The sequence below is a fragment of the Papio anubis genome, chromosome 2, assembly GCF_008728515.1.
Source record: "Papio anubis isolate 15944 chromosome 2, Panubis1.0, whole genome shotgun sequence".
In the NCBI taxonomy this organism is placed as follows: Eukaryota; Metazoa; Chordata; class Mammalia; order Primates; family Cercopithecidae; genus Papio; species Papio anubis.
In genome coordinates this window covers 112568006-112574005 of record NC_044977.1, presented here as the reverse complement: position 1 = coordinate 112574005, position 6000 = coordinate 112568006, and the positions used below count along the sequence as shown (strand labels likewise).

General features: G+C 37.8%; 1 long non-coding RNA gene across 2 annotated transcripts in view; it reads right to left on the bottom strand.

The window, feature by feature from the left end:
* Positions 1 to 2368: 2368 nt before the first annotated feature.
* Positions 2369 to 6000, bottom strand: part of LOC103882172 — a 62600-nt gene continuing 58968 nt past the window's right edge. The window contains exons 5-6 of one of the 2 annotated variants that reach the window (XR_001899923.3): positions 4840 to 5082; positions 2369 to 3759 (exon numbers count right to left, since the gene is read on the bottom strand). This is a non-coding gene — a long non-coding RNA (uncharacterized LOC103882172). Of the gene's footprint in view, positions 5083 to 6000 lie in introns of both variants that reach the window. The other variant, XR_643910.4, reaches the window with a different exon arrangement.

Genomic DNA, 6000 nt, shown 5'->3' with positions numbered 1-6000 from the left:
ATTGTTGTATTCCCATTTTGCAGCAGTTGTTTTTCTGTTTCCCTTCACAGCGACCCCAAACAATATTTGCTATTCCTTAAATAATACAGTCTGCAGAACCAATTAAACCGAGCAATCCTTTTGCCCACTGCTATGGATTAAGCTGAAAGCCTCTGAGTGGCTGAGACAAGAAGTGGCCACATTGCTGCCTTACACTGATGTTGTCAACAACATTTACCTACTAAAGGGATGCAGCTCTGGCCTGCTTTAATTGCTTTAAGTCAAATCCTGTCTCTTGTTGTCATAGTTCTCTGGGAGAAGACAGATCCCTAGGCTAAGGTTTAAATGATTTTAATAAGAACAACAACTGCAATCCTTTAAAGATCAACAAAAAGGTGAAGATTTTTAGGAAAGTAAACCCAAACAAAATTGGTCCAAAAATATCTGAGAAGTCTGCAACTGATGACTACGGGTGTAACAAAAACTGGTCAGATTGATATTGTGAATATTTGGGCAAGTTGCTTCACATCTTTGGACCTAGTTAATCATTTTTAAAAAAGAAGGCTATTGAATATATATTTAAAACAAAGTTTCTAATATCATCTTGCAGAACTATGAAGTGTAAGGGAAAGCATTTTTGGTGCCTAATAAATGTCAGGGCCTTCTGTTATGCATTTCCTAATATTTAAGGCTAATCATTTAAGGCTTTTGACACTGATTTTGAGCCTGTCTTAACCTGCATATGGGTTTTGTCCCCAACAGAAACTGGATGTAATAAAACACTGCTTGACTGGGGGGCAGGTACAGTTTTCAGAGGTGGTGATGATACTTTTTTTCATTCTTATTTTCAAAATAGAGACTGTAGCCTTCAAAAAGATTTTGTAATCCCTCACTGCTTTCCTTCTAAGATTCTTTGGGTCTCTGAAAGCCATGAGTGTTTGTATCTAAATAAGAATCTGGAGCTAGCCTGGAGATTCTGAAGCTTAAAGAATCAGTTTTCTTCTTTTGGGTCTGTAGGGGAACAGGGAGACCAGCAAACCTTTTGCAGAATGTTCTCTTCCCCTGATAGTGAAAAGAAAAATTAGCAACATGATATTGAAATCTGAGCAATGACCTTTAGGAAATGTTAAAGGGATAGTGTCAGTGACTATGAAAAGAGAGTAGTTTTTGAACAGGGTTAATTTTCCCTCCAAATCATACTTTGAAACATGAAGTTAAAGCAGTAAGTTTTGTGATCACAAAATAAAAATTGCCAAGGGCGTATCATTCAAGGCTAAAAGTGCTGAGAACAGGAGAAAGTTTAAAATAGAATTATGTATTTCTTAGATGTCAAGATACATAAACTTCCTTATGATCACAGAGATAGTGCTGTTTCAAAATGCTCCCAAAATGGATTCTATATTATTTATTTTCCAAATTTAGAATTTGATATTTTTGCTAACTAAGCAATGAGGTTGTATGTGAAAATTAAAAAAAAAAGACAGTTATGATTACAGGTCTTGCTGTGGCACTTTAATCATATTTAATTCACTTTTCTAACAACAATTTAATATATTAGGAAATATTTCAAAATGTAAATATAGGTTTTATCAATTTGCAAAGCGATTGCTTGATGGTAATAGATTCTTCTTAAACATCAAGTCACGACATCTATCTCATTCCTGACTCAAGTTCCTGGTCTATTTTGGTGAATATACTATGTGTATTTAGGGTGGAAAAGTATATTCTGGAGTTGGTGGATTCTTGTTTTACAAATATCAACTAGCTCAAGATAGCTAATAGTGTTGTTTAGATCCTATAAGGTTTACTAATATATTTTTGTAGTTGTTTGAAAATATTATTTTTATTACTCAAAAAGATCCCATAAGATGAAAACAAAAATACCATGATATTAAAGGTCCTCACTGAAACCACATTTGGCAAAATGTCTACTCAAATTACATAGATTTACATAATTTTAATAACAATCATCAAAAAATTAAACACTGAATTCCCTTTACTCATTTTTTCTACAAATATGTTTTGTATAGTTTCTTTTTTTTTTTTTCTTTTGGGACTTTCATTTTAGGTTCAGAGATACATGCACAGGTTTAGTCTATAGGTAAATTGCATGTTACAGGGATTTGGTACATGGATTATTTTTTCACCAAAAAATAATAAGCTTAGTGCCCAATAGATAGTTTTTCAGTCCTCACTCTCCTCCCATTCTCCACCCTCAAGTAGATCTCAGTGTCTGTTATTTTCTTCTTTGTGTCTATGTGTATTCAATGTTTAGCTTCCACTTATAAGTGACAACATGCAGTATTTGGTTTTCTGTCCTGATCAGTTTGCTCAGGATTATGACCTCCAGCTCCAACCATGTCACCACAGAGGACATGAATACTTTTTTTTTTTTTTTTATGGTTGCATGTTTCCCATTTGCTTGGTTGATTTTCTCCATCCCTTTATTTTGAGCCTATCCATGTTATTGCATGTGAGATGGATGCCTTGAAGACAACACACCAATGAATTTTGCTTCTTTATCCAGCTTGCGATGCATTTAGCCCATTGCCATTTAAGGTTAATATTGATACATGCAGATTTAATCCTGTCATCTTGTTTTTAGCTGGTATTATACAGACTTGATTGTGTAGTTGCTTTACAGTATCAATGGTCTATGTACTTGTGTGTTTTTGTGGTTGCTGGTAATGATCTTTCCGTACACATTTAATACTCCCTTCACAACCTCATATAAGGCATATCTGATGGTAATTCTTTTATTATTTGCTTATCTGAAAAGGATCTTATTTCTCCTTTGCTTATGAAGCTTAGTTTGGCAGAATAAGAAATTCTTATTTGGATTTTATTTTCTTTAAAAATACTGAATCTAAGCTCTCAATCTCTTCTGCCTTGTAGGATTTCTGCTGAAAGGTCTGCTATTAGCTTGATGGGGTTGTCTTTGTAAGCAACCTGTCCCTTCTCTTTAGCTGCCTTTAACATTTTTTCTTTCATTTCAACCTTGGAGAATCAGGTGACTCTGTCTTGGCAATGATCGTCTTGTATAATATCTTGCAGGGGTTCTCTTCATTTCCTGGATTTGAATATTGGACTCTCTAGTGAGGTTGAGTAATTTTTCATTGACATTATCTTGAAATATGCTTTCCAAATTGCTTGCTCTCTCTCCCTCACTTTCAAGGATGCCAATGCATCAGAGATTTGGTCTCTTTACATAATCTCATGTTTCTTGGAGGTTTTGTTTATTCTTTTAATATCCTTTTTTCTTTCTTTTTGCCGGACCGAGTTACTTTGGAGAACTGGTCTTCAAGCTCTGAGAGTCTTTCCTCAGCATGGTCTACCCTGCTGTTAATACTTGCAATTGTATTGTGAAATTCTCAAAGTGAGATTTTCAGCTCTGTCACTCTATCACATCAGTTTGGTTCTTTCTTAAAAGACCATTTCATCTTTCAGCTCCTGTATTGCATTATTGTATTCCTTAGTTTCATAGGATTGGGTTTCAGTTTTCTCCCAGATCTTGATCATCTTCATTCCTATCCATATTCTGAAGTCTATATCTGTCATTTCTGTCTTTTCAGCCTAGTTAAGAACCATCACTGAAGAACTGGAGTGATCATTTGGAGGTAAAAAGACATGCTGGGTTTTTGAGTTGCCAGAGTTTTTGCACTGGTTCTTTCTTACCTTTGATATTACTGTCCTTTGGATGGAGATTTTGGCTTTTATCTTCTTTGATGCCCTGGGAGTTTGATTGTGGCATATGATGGGTTCAGTCAACTGGCTTCATTTCTGGAAGATTTTAAAAAGCCAAGGCTCACTCGACACTGCTGGGCTGCATGTTTTAACTCTTGGGGCCTGGTACTGGGCCCCTGGCCTTGTTCTCTGGCCCCTCAAGGTTAGGAAGCTGCTGCACTGGAGAGGTTGAGCTGTTCTTGTCCTCTGGCCACCACACTCTGATGGGGAGGGGTGCTGGCCAAAGCATGTCACTGGAGTGGTGGCAGTGGGATCCATGCTGGCTCATGCATGCCAGCAGTCACAGCAATGTGGCAGGGTGCACACACGTTGACTTGGGCAGGGCGACTGTGGGAGCAGGGAGGTGGTGTTCTTGCACATATTTATGCCAGTGATGACAGCACAGCAAGGGCAGTACACTAGCAGAGATGGAGTTGCTTGTGTCCATGTGTGCATTCACACTGGCTGCATTGCTGGTGGTGGTGGTGGGGGTCAGAGGGGAGCAGTGTTGCCAGCATCTGTGCACAGAACCTGCATGTTAATGGCATGGGGAAGCAACAGGGTGGACTCATACAAGCACAGCGATGGAGGATGGCCATGAGCAAATGCATGTCAGTAAAGCATTATGGGAGGGCTGTGATGGGGTGAGGCTGTGGGTGAGCTGGTTCATGTAAGTGGGGCCTGGTCTGGTGGAGTTCTCTGATAATCAGGCACAGTCTGCCATTGAAGGAGCTATGATGAGGGTTCCTAGAAGCACCCCTGTTGGGTGTCCAAGGTTGCATTTCAAGCAAGCATGACCAGACTGGCTCCCCAAGAGAGGCCAGCAGGCAAGACAGTATCAGATCAGGCATCAGGCCTCATCCCATGAGCAAGACTTCCCTGCTTTGTCTAGCTCTAACAGTCATATTGAGGCTAAAGTATCCTGGAGAAGCATAGTGAGCCTTGGAGGATAGACGTCCTTGGCTGTGCTTCACTGCGGCTGTTCTCGCACCACTCTGGGCTCTGCACAGGCTGGAGTCCTGCCCATGTGACCTCTCTTAGCAGCTTTTCCTACCATCTCAAATGCCCATAGAGGTTGGGGGACCTACCAGAATGGGTCCATGGTGAGAGTGGGTCACTCCTCACCAGTAAACTCACCCTTTCCCCGGGAGTCTCTGAGGGTCAGGTACAAGTCCTGAGGCTCAGCCACAATATGCAGGGTTCCCAGCTTCCTCTCTCTTCAGCCCAGCATCTGCATCTTCTCTGCATCCACTCTTAATGTCTTCCATCAGAAGATCTGCTCAGAGGTGTGTTATAGTCTTTCCAATGTCCCGGTCTCTCAGTGGGTGATATTTCTCCTGGTACATCTAGTCAGCAATCTTGGCAATTCTCCAAGCTTCTCTGATAAAACAAACAAACAACAACAACAACAACAAATATATGTATGTATATATGTATATTAGTTTCTAAGACAGGGAGAAATTTTTAAATGATCATCCAATTATTTATTTCTTCCTTTAATCCTGTTTTGCTTTATATGTTTTAAGGTTCTATTATTAGGTGTAGGTGTATACATATTCATGATTATTATATGTTCCAAATCGATTCACCTCTCAACATTATAAAATAATACTCTTTATATTATCAATACTTATATGTTAATAATACTTTGTCTTCAAGTCTATTTTATCTGACATTAATATAGTTTCACTAGTTTTCTTATGCTTACATTTTCTTATTACATGATATATCTTTTTCTAACAATTACTTTTAACTTGTTTATATTAATGTGCTTCTCTTTGTGATAGAATATAATTACATCTTCCTTTATTTCTAATAATCTCTGCCTTTTAATTAGAGTGTTTTTAATCAATATTTAATGGCATTATTGATTACATTAAATTCAGGTCTACCATTCTATTATTTGTTCACTGTGTATAACATTTCTCCCTCTTTCTTTCCCCATTCTTGTCTTCTTTTATTTGTAGTGTTTTAGAATTTAGCTTTTTAACTATATCTATTTGCTTTTTCTTTTCAAGTGGTTGCTCCAGGGATTACTATGTGCACTCTATTTTTCTCAGTCTACTTAGAGTATTAATATGTAGAAACCTTGCATATAAGTAAGTTCACTTATCCACACACCCTCCACTATGCTTTATGTAATTTTAACATCTGGGTTATCTCTAATTTGTCATCTGTTGTTTGCCTTTTTCTTTGCAATAAAGCCACATTTTTCTCACACACACATATGAGTAATTTTAGATTGTCTCCTGGAAGTTGTGAATGTTATGTTTTATAGACTCTATTGTATTACATTGT